The sequence below is a fragment of the Convolutriloba macropyga genome, chromosome 15, assembly GCF_964194025.1.
Source record: "Convolutriloba macropyga chromosome 15, txConMacr16.3, whole genome shotgun sequence".
In the NCBI taxonomy this organism is placed as follows: domain Eukaryota; kingdom Metazoa; phylum Xenacoelomorpha; order Acoela; family Convolutidae; genus Convolutriloba; species Convolutriloba macropyga.
Window position 1 is genome coordinate 27,004,715 of NC_134482.1, and position 17,171 is coordinate 27,021,885.

Here is a 17,171-nt window from a genome sequence, read left to right on the forward strand (position 1 = left end):
AAATAGATAAAGTTCTACAAAATTCTTATATTTCCATATGAAAAAAGTAGGCAACTAAAAAAATCAACCGTCTTTGAAGAGACTTTTCACAATAGATATATAACTTTCCTGTACTTGCGTCTCATTCAGAAAATATTTGTATTATTGATGAGATTAAACATTTTATCACATTGTATAGCCTCAATACAACTTAATCAAGGGCCAGCTCCGTTTCATCTCCTTTGACAATACACCTCAATTCCTTAACCAATGGGGAGATAACAATATGACGCTTACTGAAGAGCTTTTGTTGTAAATTAACAAAAGAAAGAGCTTCAAGTGTTGTTGAATATTTATCAGGTGAACTAACACTTTTAGGCGCCTAATGGCGTATTGAAAAAAACTTTAAAAATTATAATTCAGTTAGGCTCGGGTCATTCTTTATTTCAGAGAGTCATGTTGGTCAGTCACAGGGCAGTTTTAACTTTCATTTGTCAAAGGACGCACGTCAATTGAACTTTTATTATCAATAAAAGACACGTTGCATAATAGTTTCTACCATAATATTTTAACGTGAATGAAAAAATGTTCTTGTCATCTCTTTCAGACCTTTATGATAAGGTTTATAATATCACTGAACTTTTGATTGGCAGAGCAATTTTTTAGCCTGTGCATATAAGCTTTTTTTTCTCCTTGAAAAGTTACAGCGTGCGCATATTTGCTTAGCAGTCTGCAATCTGATTCGTTAACTGGGAATTTGCATACCTGCCATGCCTTACGACGAGCTTAATTTGATCACCTTTGATAGATTTCGAGAAAAAAAACTACACCAGATGAAAAAAGGAGGCAGGGTAATGTGCGCTCGCACACAATGTTACTGCCCCAGTCATTGACACATTAACTGTCTTCCAAACCAAGCAGACTTAGGAAAAACTAAAAAAATATATAAGTTAATTCAAGCTTTTAATTTAAAATTTTATGTATTTTTTTTAAATTCAGAAAAACATATGAACAATTAAAATCAATATCAGTATAGGTGTTTTATTCTTCCACTAAATTAAACAATAATTAAACTGAGTAACACATTTCATTTCACATTTAGTGAAAAACAATCAACATAAAAACATTTTCTCCTGCACAAAATTTCCAAATAAAATTTTTATATGACAAAAAAGTGGTCATCATAGGTTAAGTCATCAGCAGAAAAGATTGCCAATTGTCGTATCAAATACCAGCAGTATATTTTATTTCCACACGCAGGAAATAGGTTTTTCTAGCTATTTATTTTTTCCCTATTCTGATCAGGTAAGAACAAAAATTGTGATTGGAGGAATTAATTTTTCCTGGACAGACTAAACATCTGATTGCCGCAGAACAGCAACTATTGTGTCCAATAAATACGTAATTCTCCGCCACTAAAGTCCTTCAACAAAGAAAATCTTATCAGGATCTGGCTTTATTAACCTCTAATCATTTTATTAAGAATTAGAATTCGAAAATGGAATTTTGTAAGCAATTTTAAAACTTGTTTTAATAGATTGGCCTGGAGCAAAAGCATTATCTGCAATAAATTAATACAAGAGCACAAATTCAAAAGCAGAGTTTTTGAAGTCAGTGAAAAATCGCTTTTTGACTTCTTGAAGCGTGAGCCGATGGTCGAATAAAAAGGAAACAGAAAACCAACTTCTCGCGATGCACAAAATGATTTTGAAAATAAGTTCTATCAATATAATAACGTAAGATTACTTCAAAAGCAAATAATTGTAGTTTCAACAACCATAAGAAATCAATAGTATTCGTTGGCAACTGCAAACAAATACCAAAAACGTTTGAGAAAATGATTAAAACAACAGCCGACAAATAAAACCCAGAACATGAAGGTAAGATTCTATTTATCCAGAAAAAACCATGAAACTACATGATGTCATAATAAGCATTTTTAGCTACAGAATAAAAACATTGAACCCCTAAAACTGCATTTTCATTCGGATAACTCCTGTTCTTATTGTGAATAGGAGACAAGAAACAAAAGAAAACAGAATGAAAATTCCATTGCTTTTCTTTGAGAAACCAGTTTTGAAGGCAACTGTTTATTGAAGACAACAACAAAAAAAACACCGGTTAGGTTAACACGCTGCTGGGAATTGTCCTTAATGAGACTTGTACACAAACAAAGAGAACAATTAGGTTAAGTTCAATTTTAGCTTTCATTAAGGAGATTAAACTGATAAAAAGACACAAAAGAACAACAAATAAGATGAAACTCAAAATTTCGCTAACATTAGCAAAAACCTATTAACAAAAATGGTATTCTCATAAATATCAACAGTTTTTGACTAAGATGCATTGACAATCCAATTATGACTCTTTAAGGGAGTTTAAATCTTATTAATCAATGTTATTAATTCGACCTTGAGAAATAATAAAAATTGCAGGGACACCTGAAAAACACACCAGAAACTTCTAAAAACCCAAACCGCACAGTCATGGAAAACAATTAGCTGTTCGGAAAAAATATATATGTATAGTTCCGATCATGCAGTTGTAGATTGTCGATAAAGTTTTTCAAACGAAACTAAATCACAAGCCAAGGAAACTTACAACAAAAACGGAAAAACTAAAATAAACAATAAAAACATTCTGAAAAGTTATGTAGATGCAAAGCCATGCAGATAATTGGCAGTAGATTGATCGACTAAAGAAGAATAAATGCACCATTAGGACTCGTATCAATTTGAGAAACATGACCAGAAAATCAAGCGAAACAGAGCCGCAGTCAAACTGATGCACTTGGAAAAGCAACTTATCACATTATCTAAAATATTATTTAAAGAAAATTCTGTTCACTTCCAAAGCAGCTTGAAAACCTTTAAATTTCAGCCAGATTTGTTTTTTGCTCTATTGTCAACAATACCTAGCTCATTGTTTCAATTTTATGTCTCATTGGCGATAAAAAGTATAAAAGATGTGAAAAAGAGATGGCTCCCGAATAAAATTCAACTTTATTTGATTGCACAAGCTACAAGGAGATTAAAAGCAATTGCATTATTTCCAAAAACATATCAGAGGGTAGCTCTTCCCCCAAAAAAATTAACAGAAAACTGAGGAAGAGTTTGATAGAAAAATAAGTTTCAAATTCAAAGGGTTCGAAAAAAATCCAATTCTGCTATAGGCTTGATGCTAAGTTTCTATTCTGTAACCTATATTTTGAATTCAGATCATAACACAGAGAGAGAATTTCTGGATTGGTTCACTTTTGTGAATGATATCTTGACTAAAACTTGAAAAAAAATGTTGCCAAAGAAATCTCATGAATTTTATTATACATGCTTTTTTTAGTTGCCTGTCTCAAGCAATTGTAAAATCACAAAAAATAGTTTGAACTAAGATTTCGTTAACAACAGACAAATATTTGTCTTCAACAGAAAGAACTTGGGTACTAAAACGAATAATGTCACGCCCCTATTTCGTCCCTCATAGTTACGTGATGATTTTCCTTTAAATATCCATAAATAAGTGCTATAATTTAGTTCATATTCAGAAAAATCTCAAGGCCAAACATAGCTAGCATTTCAATCTAGGCTTGTAACCCCTAATTTGTTTATGTTTATTAAAAACAGCCGCAGATTGACAGCTTACTGATGAAGATATTAAGTGCCGAAAAAGCCTCAATATTTGCCTTTTTGAGTTCCCTGACAACGAGTTCACATAAATGGTAAATAACTTCATGAGAAAGTATGTATTTGGTGAAATAATTATTCTGATAAAGTAGGTGCTAATACGGAAATTGTATATGTACTTAAGAAATATCAAGAGACCTACAAATGCCGAAAATTGCCCAACTTGTAGATCAGTAAATATTTACGAAGGACCAATACAACTCAAGGTACAACCCTGCGGAACCCACGATCACCAGAACACCGGAGAACCAGCCTAACAATCAGTAGATCAATATCTCTTAAAACTCTATAGAACTTGAAAAATTCTTATTAATAATTGTTGATTAGTTCTTGCTGAAACAATTAATGATTGAACTGGAAAAATCTTAATAAAACACTAAGTTAAATCAGGCTTTAGAGCAAAATTGCAAACGTGTAAAACTTTGAAATACAAGGAAAACTAGTGGATATATCAAGCATCTGAACCGCTTAATAAAAGGCTATTACAAGCTAATCTTATTCAAAATATATCCGCTAAAAATCGCACTGTGAAACATCAAAATAAGTCCTTGTAAAATGCCAATTATTCAAAGATAATTACTCCCAATATTAACCTCAATAACACCTCGAGGATAACACCAAAAATCAGTGCATAACAAATTTTCAATTGCCAAGCTGATTTGAACTGTAAAATTTGTCTTTTTTACAGCAATGTAATCAGAGTTTTCATTAAACCTTAAAAGACGCTTGTCCCACTTGTGCCAAATTAGGGTCGTTGTGGCTTGGTGTCTAATAACTGGGCCTCGGGCCAGCAAGGGGACCCTAACTGCGTCGATTTTCGGCTTAAATTCGGCTCGAAATGGCTGAAGACGGCTGAAAAGGGCCCAGAAAAGCCTAAAAACGGCCCCATATGGCCTCTGGTTGCCCTGTGTCACCTTCCACCTGCACAGTACTGATATGTACTAGTAAACTTGCATTTAGACTTGCCCAGTACTGATCTTGATTTGCAGTTCAGTCTGGGAAAGTTGTGAGCCATATCAATTTTTCTGACCTTTCCCAAAAAATTTGATTGTTGAGCGAACCAAAGCCTGACAATTACGAAAAACAAATTTCAGTGATTGAGTGGATTTCGTTGTTGAGAAAGTGCTATTCGAGGCACTTTGTTCGGATATTTGACAATATGTAAAAAATTAATTATATCAATCAAAGAGCAGAAGACAAACACGAAAAATTGTTATCCCAACAGATGCTTAAATTTCTCTGAAAAGCAACTTCTATGTTTTTCAAACAGAATTTAATGAAAGGCTATTCCTTTTTTTATTACAAAGCAACACGCGATCAAACGTTGCTATTTTAGAGTCGCTAATTATGACTTTGCTAAACATATTGGTTAAAGGTAATATGAGAAACGGAAAAAAACACCTGAAAAATTTTTAAAAAAACCATCTTTCTCCGACTGGTGGTGCGTTTTGAATCAAAACTAGTCGATTTATGATTGACATGCTGATTTTTATTCGTAATAAGCGTGCTATAGAAATCTCACGATTAGAGTTGCAATTTAAACTGAACACTTCAAACGGTCCTTTTCTTGATCACATACTTTTTGTGTTTCCATGTCAAAAATCTACGTTCTTTTATTGCTCAAAACGCATAACTTCTATCGTGAAATCCATAACACATCAAATTTTCTACAAAATGTAAATAGTCTGAAAATCTTGCAATGTTGCTATTATTTATTTTGATTGACATCTTTCCCAACATCCGATGCCAATTTATGTACGATTCCTTGTATTTTCCCTATAGTCAACTATTGTACAATAACCCAAGTCAAGAAAACAGCGAAAACAGTTACAACTATTTATCAGAAAACCCAGGTAGTTATAACCCTTATTTAATTGTATCTCCTTCATTTCCAGGAGACGGTATAAATGGCCCTTTTTGTTTCAGATAGCCCAGAAACCGATGTTTCTGATGGTTATATGCAAATTTTTCATCCGTATGCTGGAAACTTTATCACTAAAAACTACCCAACCTCGTTCACGTATGGTTACGTTGAACCATCTGCGGGCGCGAGTTCAAATCCCGCTGATGGCAATTTAAATATAGAGGAAAATTTAGAGGATTCTGAATTAGGGGAAGACATTGAAGAAGATTCAGAAGATTACGAGGAGATATTGAATGACAACGAGTTATTACACGACGAAGAGCGCGCGGGCAAGCGAACAAAAGGAATAAAAGAGGAGTTTCAGGTTGGGCAAGAAGAAATCGCTGTGAAAGTGGAACCAACTGTCCAATTTGAGCTCAAAGATCAATCCAGAAGTCGTAAGTCATGAGAGAGTGGCTTTTGAAATCTTGTCGAGTAATATCTGACAATTTAGTAACCGAAAACCTAATCAATATTTATCAGATTATGCATTCACTGACACTGACTGAACTTTGAAAGAAACCCCAGTGTGACTTTTCCCGGTTTAAAGAGCACTTTCTTCGCAACTCTCCTCAATAACATAAAGTATTTCTCCCGTGAGATAAGTGCTAGAAATTCCGAAAGTAATACATTTAACGTTAAGTTACGGTAATTTCTCGACATCGTTAATGGAATTACCAGAAAGTTTATAGCCGAATTACTACAACATTGAGGAGTCTATTCGGGGAAAACCGATTCGCCAAATAGTGCAGTAGGCTGAAAACAATAAAAAGAATTTGCAATCTCGTAACACAATCGTATCAACAGCTACTTTTCATTTTAAATCTAGTTAAGTTTATCAATAACTTTTGAACTTTCGTGCACTTTTGTTTTTATTTTTAAAAGTATGCATAATTACGAGCGATCACGAGTAAATTTACTCGTATTTATAACCTGATTTCACTTTTCCTATGTTAATGCATTGTGCGTGTGAAGCATACTTTCAAACTTTGTGGACGAAAAGGCGGCTCTTTATATGGAAACTCTTGTCATTGTTAAACTGGAAGTTGGAGAGTGAAAATTGCTTTTTACCGCAAAATATATTTGACGGAAGCGCATTCCGCAAATAATTAGGCGCGGATTAGTTGCAGTATAATCCCTCATTTAAGTAATTTTGAAACATTAAATTGTAAAATTGAGCGGCAAAAGGATTGAAGGTATTAAAATTTTATTCACCGAAAGTAAGTACTGTTCACATTCATTTGATCCTATTTTTTCATTTTAAGCCTTTTAATTAATTTGTGGAAGCCACTTTTACAATAATTAAGTGCTTTCCGCATTTAAGGGAAGTCGGCGCCCGAAAGTCGGTGATTTTGTTTTAACGTCTCGCCTTTTATAAATAGTGCGATGTTATTTGCATGTATTTACGTTTATGCTTAAAACATGCATGAAAGATTTTCCAACGATATTAAATTTTCCCCATCTAACAAAAATTTTTGTCAACATTAGCTCGTATAGTGAACTAATAGTTTCTCTTCTTTTTGAAACAAAGATATCATTTAAAAATAATATTGATCAAATTTTCAAGGATCCCTCAAAGTAGGCGCATTTAAATTTATCATTTTAGACAGGATTTTGCTCCAAACCTCAACTGAAATTCTTGGCAAAATCCTGAAAATTTGAACAGAATTTTGGCGTTTTGAAAGAAAATTAGGGTTGATATTTTTAATTTTCACGTTTCCGCCAATACGTATATCATGCAAAAACATTTATTTACCTATGAAATGTTTTTGCGTGAGTTTTTCTATGACATTTTAACACGTTTGTGACTGTGTATGTGTCTGTGTGGGCGCGCATGTCTGTATGAGTGTGTGTATGTCATTTGCTTTGTGTGGGAAACGAAAACATGACATACAAACGTGAAAGCGTAATTGGTTCCGCGCGTCACTTTTTTGTTTTAAAAATCTTCAAGCTGTAATGTATCTTTAAACGAAATATGGCGTTATATTATCGTTCTCTTTATCCTGATTTCAACTGTTAAAAGATAGGGACCATTTTAATGAAAAATTCTATCTCAATTCCTGCAAAAGTTTGTCAGTGTGACCATTATTGATCGTTCGGCTGCCTTTCGCTTTTCTATATTTTGTTCGGTGTTTCTGCTTCAAAATCAGAAAAGGGCTTTGGAGTCTCTGGATATGGCTTTTTGTTAAGGTGAGACGATACGTTTGTTCGTTTCATGTTAATCTGTAAAATTTTGTCACAATTATTAGACGAAACAAATAATTGCGTCTTTTTTAATCTTTTTAAATTCCACGCTCAAAGTTATTTCAAAATTTTTTTTCTAATACTACATAAATGATTGGCTTTATAGGAAAATCAAAACCAGTTTCTTCTTGTTTCTCCATTCAAATAACGGCGCTTTTTTTCTGTATTTTTCAAATTTGTTTATGCATACTTATGGTAATGATATTGCACTAATTTTTTTTGTTTTAGTAACTGATAGATGCTTACAGAGTATATATATCCACGCCCAGAAAATTGAATTAGTAATTAGGGGTATCAAAATTCTGTAAAAATCAAATTTCATTATTAAATAATATTTAATCACCTCATTTCTTGAAAAAAAGTGAATAAACAAAAAAAGGGGACGATTCATTGATCCTTTCAGCAAAAATGCAATAATTCGTTGCTGATGTTGCGTTGTGTTAAAAAACGGTTGTAAGAGTAAAAGGATATGATGAATGTCGATACAAATCGTCTATTTCCTCACATCTTACCGCAGTTCTGAGAATGTTTCGCATTCCTCTTACTTTTCCTAAATTTGCAAAAAGCAGCGTTTGGTTTTCAACAATCATATAGAATATCCTTGTTGGTTACGTCAATTAATATGAAAGTTAAAAATTCCGACTTTTTATTAACCTAAACAGGACCAAATCTTATTAAAAAGTAGAGAAATTTTTTCTGTTTCTTAAATGCAAGACAACCTCTTATTATTTTTTTTTGTTTTTTGGAACAAAAGAACAGTACTGGTGTGGAGGAAAAGGTGAAAGAAATTGGGGCAAAACTTTTTGGAAAAACTGTTTCATTGTTTGTTTTAAAAAATTTTTACAGACTGAAAACAATTAAAACTAACGTCCTGAAAAAGTCAGTGTACTTTTTGTTCACCTACGAAAGGTAATTGATTCTCTTTCTGCAAATGAAAACAGATTTTTGTCTATTGATTTGTTTGTCCTCTTTCGTAAGTTAATCGTTATTTGGGTCTAGTAGGAATAGTTAATTTGTAAGAAACTGTAAGTTTTTCCGAGGCCATGCATCGCCTTACCAATTTTTCTGCCAAAAGTTACCAGTTCCTATTAGTTAACTTCCCGACTTAGGAATTCTTACAAGTTAATCATCCGTTTTAAATTGTCATATAAATTTACTGATCGACATCCAAGAACCCTTCATGAGATATCCAACTATCCCATATAAATTTAAATCGGCAATTTAATTTTTAGTTTTTCATTTAAATTGCCATTTTCAACAAGATAAATGTTCTGCAGAAGCTGAAGTATAGTGTTAAATAAGTAATGCCATATTTTAAAGTGCGATATCAGTTCAGTAATTAAAAAGCGACCCTGAATATAGTGAAATACACTCACATTAAACGAGAAAATGAAGCGGTACTTTTAATTGATTTCTGTACGAAATTGATCTCAAGCTGATAAAATCAGCAAAAACCGTTGCCTTAGTTGAATTAAGAGAGAAAATTAAATCAGAACTTCGCTTGTCTCTCTAAAAATTTGACTTAAACGATTGCTCGTGGTCAGCAATTATTTCTTGTCTACATTTTAAAAAGAAACGTGCTCTAGAAAAACCAATAAGAGGAAAGCTTGCGTTAATCTTACAAGTAAACAATCCAGCTTGCAAAGTCTTATATTGTAACAAGTTAATCATTCAACTTGCAAGCGCTTACTAATTCAAACTCCGAGTTCTAAGTTCTTTCAGGTTGACTATCTTTTGTAAGAATCTTGTATGATCTTTTAAGATAATCATCTCGAGTCGACCTTGCCGGATTATGGAGCTTTACAAAATGCATTAAAGCATCATTTTTAAATGTTATAGGGTTTCAAATTTTCGATTCCAATTTACATAAACCTGTCGTACAGATTAGCAATCTGTAGATTGAGTTGATTCGCGGTGCCGATCTATTCAAACTTAGTGTTCCAAATTATGGGCTAATTCGCGGAGCGAATTGACACTTAATTTTGATGCTTGTTGAATTTATATTCTGAATACAGAATTATTGTAGAATTGGTGGAGCGAAAGTTCGTTCTGTTTTTGAATGGGTATTTCGCTGATCGAAATACGCTTAATTTGTATCTTGTTTAAATTAAGGCTTTTTGCAGAGCGGAATCTAGTTTAAGAGAGAGACAACTAAATTGAATTCAGAAAATGAGCAGAAGGATTCCAATTTAAGATTACTAAAACTGATCAACAATTTGTTCACAATACTACATTTCCAATTGCGGCAACTTAAAATCACGGGACAACATGAACAGACAAAAGATATCATATAGGGGATGTAAACAAAATTAAAATTGTGAAAACATAAGATTTGATCTTCAGAACAAGAACTAAATGATGAATGAAATAATGGTAAATGAAAATGAACTAAATTGATTTAAATTAAAATGAACTTGATTAGCTGCACCAAATCCATAGCCCCAGACTAGCATGTACTATTGTACCACATTTCCCCCTTGACAAAATTAAAATGGCAAAGTTATTTATCAGAAAATTAATAAAATATGTACTGGTTAAATAATTAATACTATAATGTTTTGAATCAGAGTTGTTTCATTTGTTAAATGTCAACAGTTTTTGGTTAAGTTTTAGTCGCTATCACTTTCATAATATCTTTCGGCTTCGCCGACTGTCAGCGCTGATTCTGGTCCTTCGTAATTGGGCGAGACGTAGAATTGTGTAGGGTACGATTGTGTCGGCGAACATAGGCCGACTGTAAAGTCAGATTCGCTTTGTTGGGTTCGGGCAGCGGCTGTCTGTATGGCGGAGATTATCGATTTGTTCTGGATTTGTTGTTGCTTGATGATTTGTCTCCTTTTGTTTCTCGCAATTACACCAGGACTGGATGTTGTAGGGGGACAAGTTTGTACTGATGTGACGGATTCATCTCATTCGGTAATCGAGGGTGTTGAACGTTTTCGTTTTAAAAGAATTAATGCAGCTGAGGCTTTTGTAGCGGCTTTACGTTTGGGTCTGCTAGCTGGCTCCGCTATAACAATTGAAGTAGATGGCATCTCAATTGGCACCGCGAAATCACTTCTTATTTCGGCGGGTTGTTTTGGCGGTGCTGTTATTATCCATCTTTTTGGTTTAGTGGGCATTCATACCCGAAGAGCGCGTGTGACATTAGAATGTATCGACGAAACTGTACTAACATCATCGGCTAATTTTCTGTGCTTCATGCGTTTTCCTCCCTCTAGCTTCTTCCTTAATTCTTTCGCGTGATGGCTGATCAGTTCCTCGGTTGTTTTTCCTGTTGGTATCTTTGGTCGTCGATTTGCGTAGACCTGTAGTTCGGTTTGACATTCGGCTTTTGTACCAAATTTCGCTAAATCTGAATTTCTGATAGTTACATCTCTCTTTCCTGGTTCTTTAATGACTGAGGTGAATGTATTCGTTTTTACAACCGAAGTTCCAGGCGCCAACACGTCGTATAAGCCATCGAGGCTTTCTTTGATCGTTTTGTACGCGGTCTCTTTTTCGCAAGTTTTACTTCTAATGAAACTTCTGTGCGTGGTACTGATTGTCCAACGTCTGTGTGGGGAATTATTCTTGATTCCTTGTTCGGGTCCTCATTTTTTCTTTTTGTCGCATCTTTGCTCAGCCTGTCTTTCTTCGTCTCAATTTCTGTGTCGCTGCGTCTGTCATTGTTCCAATTTTCATCAGCAATGAGTTCATGCCATCGGACAGTCTCGAAATCTAAATATTTTTTAAAATTTTTTTGTAGGTTAGACTTTTGGGTCCAGTTTAGTCGTTATATTACTTAATGTAGTATCCTTTCTACCAAAATGTGCCTCAAATGGCGGAATATTAAAAGTCTATTGACGGCATATTAAGAGCTGATAAATTATTGAATTAATTGATGCTTTCACCTTGAATTGATTTCGCGCCACCATTTTAATGCAAGCTAAGCGATTCTTGATTGTCTGTATTAGCCTTTCAAATAAGCCAATTGCTCTGTGATCGTGTATTGGAGCTTCGATTAACTGTATGTTAATTTGACTACAAAATGTTTCAACTTGTTGTCTCGTTTGGCATCGAGTTTGATCCAATCTAATTGTACGGGGTTTACCGTGTAGCAAAACATATTCTTGAAGAAATTTCAAAATTTTATCTGCATTAGCTCTATCAAATACTTCTGCTGTTGGAAATTTTGAAAATCGATCAATACATGCAAGAAAGTAAATCTCTCGATTTTTTTCATTATAAATTGGCCCTCCAAAATCAATTTGAATTTCTTCATTTGGAACGTTGCATAACTTTAATGGTGCCCATTTATTAACAGGTATAATAGATTTTAAATTTTTACCAATCTTGACACAGGGGTTGCATTTTGCAGTTTTTGTAGCCATGTCCCTGTGCATATATGGCCACCACGCGTGATTTGCCATATCGGTCATCCCCCATGTTCCAGGATGAGTTGCGTGGATGGCGTCCACGTATGCGTCTTTGATGACATGGTGAAGGGCTATCCTGTCATCGATGCAGACACATCCATTCCTAACATGTAGATCTTTCCAGAAGGAATGTATGTAGGGTGATATCTGCTTGCATCGGTCCTCATTTTTGGTCAGGATGCAATCTCGTATCTCTTCCAGAATCGCATCCTTAGTTGTAAGGCTAGCCATCAGGGAACTGGAAAAGATCTTTGAGAGAGCGAAATTGAAGGAGTCCAAATAAAGATCATCTACTGAAGGCGAAGTGACTGTTGTCGTATCAGTGGTAGGGGTGATTGGCGTCGCGGGTACTGCTTGGGCTGATGACGGTACTGCTTCGTTTGCAAATCGTACTCTTGAGGGCGTCGATTGTTTGAGTTGCATCAAAGTTTCATCGTCGGAGTTTGATTGAGACATCATGTATACTTTATTGAATTTGTTTGCAATTCGTTGGAAATTATTTAACTCGAGTAGCGACTGTTTGGTAGAACGATTCAAGGCAAAAAGCGAGTGAGGAATGTTAGCTGTCTCGATTTGAATATTGGAATTTAAGTTATTTGGTGTTAATTCGTTAATTGAGTTATCAGTATTCGTAATTGTAGAGTATTCTGGATTTCGCGGTGCAAATTCACTGCATAATTTGTTAGAGGAATTTGGATTATTTGAGGTTTGTTTTGTAAGCGGATTTCGCGCTGCGAAATCGACGTAATTTTCTGCATTTAATAAGAAGCGTTTCGCACCGCGTTTAATTACATCAAATTTTGCTACTATAAATTGCTCGTCATATGTAGATATATTAACGGTTTTTTGTTGCGGGTCGCGAGAGATATAATCCACTAGTCCCATTTTTGAGCCGGGAGATGATCAATTGAAAAATCAAATGGTAGTAATCGATCTACCCAATGTGTCAATCGACTATTATAAGATTTGTTAGATCTGTTCTCTCTCATGATTGAGAGAAGAGCCCTATGATCAGTAATTACAGTAAAGGGTTTGCCGTATAAATAATATTTAAAGTGTTCTACGGACCAGACAACACCCAAAAGTTCGAGCTCATTTATGCTATATCTGTCCTCAACCGAATTCGAGAATCGTGACGCGAATGCTACTGTATGCCAACCATTAGGTGTTCGATGTTCTAATGCACATCCCAGACCTTTACGTGAAGCGTCGCATTTAATTCGTGTTTCTAATTCCGGATTAAAATGTTTGTTTTCGGTAGTTTTCGCAATTTGTTCTTTAATCAATGAGAACTGTTTTTCATGCTCATCTGTCCAGAGAAATTTTGTGTTTTTCTTAAGCAGAGGTCGGAGTGGGTAGCATAGTTGTGACAAATTTGGAATGAATTTTCCTAAATGGTGTACTGAACCCATAAACGATCGAAGTTTCTTAAGATTTGTAGGTGCTGATAATTTTTCGATTGCATCCGTTTTGTTTTATAGTGGAGTTACACCTGATTGCGTAATATTATGTCCGAGCCATTCGATTTTTTCTTTTGCAAAGTGACATATTGCAAGATTTATTCGGAGATTTTCTTGGTCTAGTTTTATTAGACATTTCCGTACTAAATCGAGATGTTTTTCTATTCCACCTCTGCTCACTATCAATATATCGTCCAAGAAACAGAAAGTATTATCCAGACCTGCGAGAGTGCAATCAATAGCTTTTTGGATTTCAGCTGGCATATCCGTAAAACCGTAAAATCCAGTTTTAAAGCGATATGTGCCAGTCATATCTCCGCTTACGATATTAAAGTTACAATGGCGGGCCGTATCACTGTGTAATTTTAGTTGACTAAAAGCGTACTGCAAATCAAGAGTTGTAAAATAAGCAGTCTCTTTCGGCGCCGTTGACAGTGTTTGTGAAATCGTTTGAATTAGCGAGTCTATGTTTGGCATTTGATACTTGTTTTTGTGAATAGCTTTATTTAGAAATTTGGAATCTAGTGCTATTTTGATTGACTGATCCTTTTTCACTGTAATGACTATTGGAGAGACAAAAAATTGATCAGAGCAATTAGTCAGTTTTTCTATATGTCCTTCGTTTAGCAATTTCTCAAGTTCAATTTTCACTTTCGGTTGAAGATGTATTGGCACTTTTCTTCCTTTTTGATGTGTTACTCGAAATTTTGAGTTAACCGTGTGATGTTAAGATTTGCCAATTCGTGAGATCAATTCTGGGAATTCTTTTGCTAACGACCTTTTAATCGCACAAGTTTGATCTATGTTATTGACTTCTACATTCGGGCTAGGTTTCTGCGATATTATTATGCCTAATTGATCAAAAAGGTCTCGTCCGAGAATTGGTCGGAAACCATCAGCTACGACCGTAATTTTTGCTTTCTGGATTTTCCAATCGTTGCATCGAACTGGCGTTTTCAAAGTGCCTAGAGGTTTTACAATGTCATTAGAAAAAGACTTTAGTTCTAATGGTTTTTTCTCTGACCATTGTGATTGCGGACAGTTATACATTATTTCTTTAGTAAGCGACATATTAATAATAGTGCAACCGCTGCCGGAATTGAGAAGCAAATCACAATCTGTATTTCCGATCGTTATCATCATATTTTTCAGTGCTGCTTCCGGTGCATTAACATTTTCTACAGTCGCAACGTAATTGTCGTCCGAAGAATCATAATCCGAATTAATTTGCTCGTTGTAAATTATATAATTAACGTTTTGACGTTCTTGACTTGAATTTTGATCTGTAGTTTCAGCAGTTTCTATGTTATTAATACGATTATTATGTTGTGTATTTCGTTCAGTGTTAAGTTTTCTTCGACATACCTTTGCGAAGTGGTTGAGCAAACCACAGTGATTACATTTCTTACCCATAGCCGGGCAAACCTGGAGATGCGTTGGTGTCCAAGACTGACCACAACCACGACATTGTGCAACTGATGCACGGTTCACTACTGTTCTGCCTGATTGATTTTCACGCACATTCGCGCCGCGAAATCGATTGAATGATTGTAATGCGTTTACTGTACTGCCAGTTGCACTGTTATTGGATGATATTCTCTGCTGGTTCTGGTGGCCCATTTCCATATTGCCTGCAATACTGAGTGCTCTTTCTGGGTCAACTTTATCGCGGAGAAGTTCCCGTTGAATATCATCATCTAACATGTTTGTGATGAAGATGTCCCTGATGATTACCTCCTCACGATTTTCAAAATCACAGTTTTCAGCCAATTCTTTCAAGATGCTGTAGAATTGTTCTACTGTTTCGCCCTTTTTCTGCTTTCGAGAAAAGAACACATATCGATCGAATGTGATATTTCGCGGACGGATAAAGGCGATCTCCATCATCTCCCAAAGTTTGAGGGTAGACAGGTCATAGATATTGTCATGAGGAGATTTTTGTGTTAGCAAACGTCTTCCCTCTGTACCAATGCTTAGGTATCGGAGAGACACACATTTTTGGTCGCAAAGTTTCCATGGCCGTTCCCCGCATAGTACTCCCGTTTCTGTTAACTTTTGACATTTTAACTCCCAATTCAAATTCAATTGACTGTTTCGTATCTGACGGTCTCTCTCCGTTTCCATTGTTGAATCTTCAATTGCCGTTTCGTACTTTGGTTCCGCTGGTAGTGGAACCGTCGTAGGTTTCGGTTGTAACAGCGTGTCCAATGTGATATTATCACGTGCAAGGGTTGCAATTTTGACCTGGATCCGCCATTTTTCCCATCTGATTGGTGGCTCCAACGTTGGACGTTCCCAAAATTGTTCTATCGACAGTGGTGTTTTTCGAGACTCTCGAGCTGACTGCGCCATGTCGTACAGATTAGCAATCTGTAGATTGAGTTGATTCGCGGTGTCGATTTATTCAAACTTAGTGTTCCAAATTAAGGGTTTATTCGCGGAGGGAATTGACACTTAATTTTGATGCTTGTTGAATTTATATTCTGAATACAGAATTATTGTAGAATTGGTGGAGCGAAAGTTCGTTCTCTTTTTGAATGGGTATTTCGCTGATCAAAATACGCTTAATTTGTATCTTGTTTAAATTAAGGCTTTTTGCAGAGCGGAATCCAGTTTAAGAGAGATTATGATACCCGAACAATTATTTATTTCTCAACTTCATTGATGCAGTAAAATTTATATGATGCTCTTAATTTAGTTCATTATCTTAATCTTAATCTTATGATCTTGTTCCAACTGTCTGGTTAGTTTCCCGCTTCATGATCAGACATGTCTGATCACGCATTCACGTTGTGCTCGAGTGGTTTTAGTTTTTTAATTTCATTGTTCTGACTTTCTGCAATTCAATTCAGTTTGCAAAACCTTCTCTCAATTTCCCGCTCCGCAAGTAAGCGAAACAAAAGTGAAAGTAGATCTCGCACCGCGAATAGTCAAATAATATTCCCTTTGTAATCTCGCACCGCAAATCATCACAGCAAATTAATAAAGTACGACATGGCGCAGCCAGCAACGAAAAGAACACCCCTTGGAATCGACCCTTTCTGGGACAAACCAACACCGGATCCACCACTCCGCTGGGAGAAGTGGAGGGTACAATACAAACTGGCACTCCTAGCCAAAGAAAACATCATTTTTGACACGCTACTCGGCCCAAAACCTGATACGGTAGAACTACCTCTAGAGCCAATCTAGGAAGAGACAATTGTGGGTGCATCTGCACAATCAGAGAGGGAGAGGAACGCGCGCAATGCGCAACAAAAAATGAACTGGCAAAACAAATGCCAACGACTCTTTGAGGTAGGCATCATGTGTGGCGACAAACCCTGGTCATTGGCAGACCGAAAAACAGTCTCCCTTCTTTACTTGAGCATCGGAATAGAGGGATGTCGTATCTTTAAATGTAAGAACCCGCATATCATGATAGACACTCTAGCTACTATCGATTTTTGGAAAATCGTGGAGGAAGCATTCATTCGCCCACGCAACA

General features: G+C 35.5%; 1 protein-coding gene across 1 annotated transcript in view; it reads right to left on the minus strand.

Annotated features, from left to right (window-relative positions):
- The window catches only part of LOC142354601 (ubiquitin carboxyl-terminal hydrolase MINDY-3-like), a 245,816-nt gene extending 232,826 nt beyond the window's left edge, over nucleotides 1-12,990 (minus strand). The window contains exon 1 of the mRNA XM_075406929.1: nucleotides 12,981-12,990. The gene's annotated coding sequence lies outside the window, so the exon portion shown is untranslated. The remainder of the gene's footprint in view (nucleotides 1-12,980) is intronic.
- Between the last annotated feature and the right edge of the window lie 4,181 nt (nucleotides 12,991-17,171).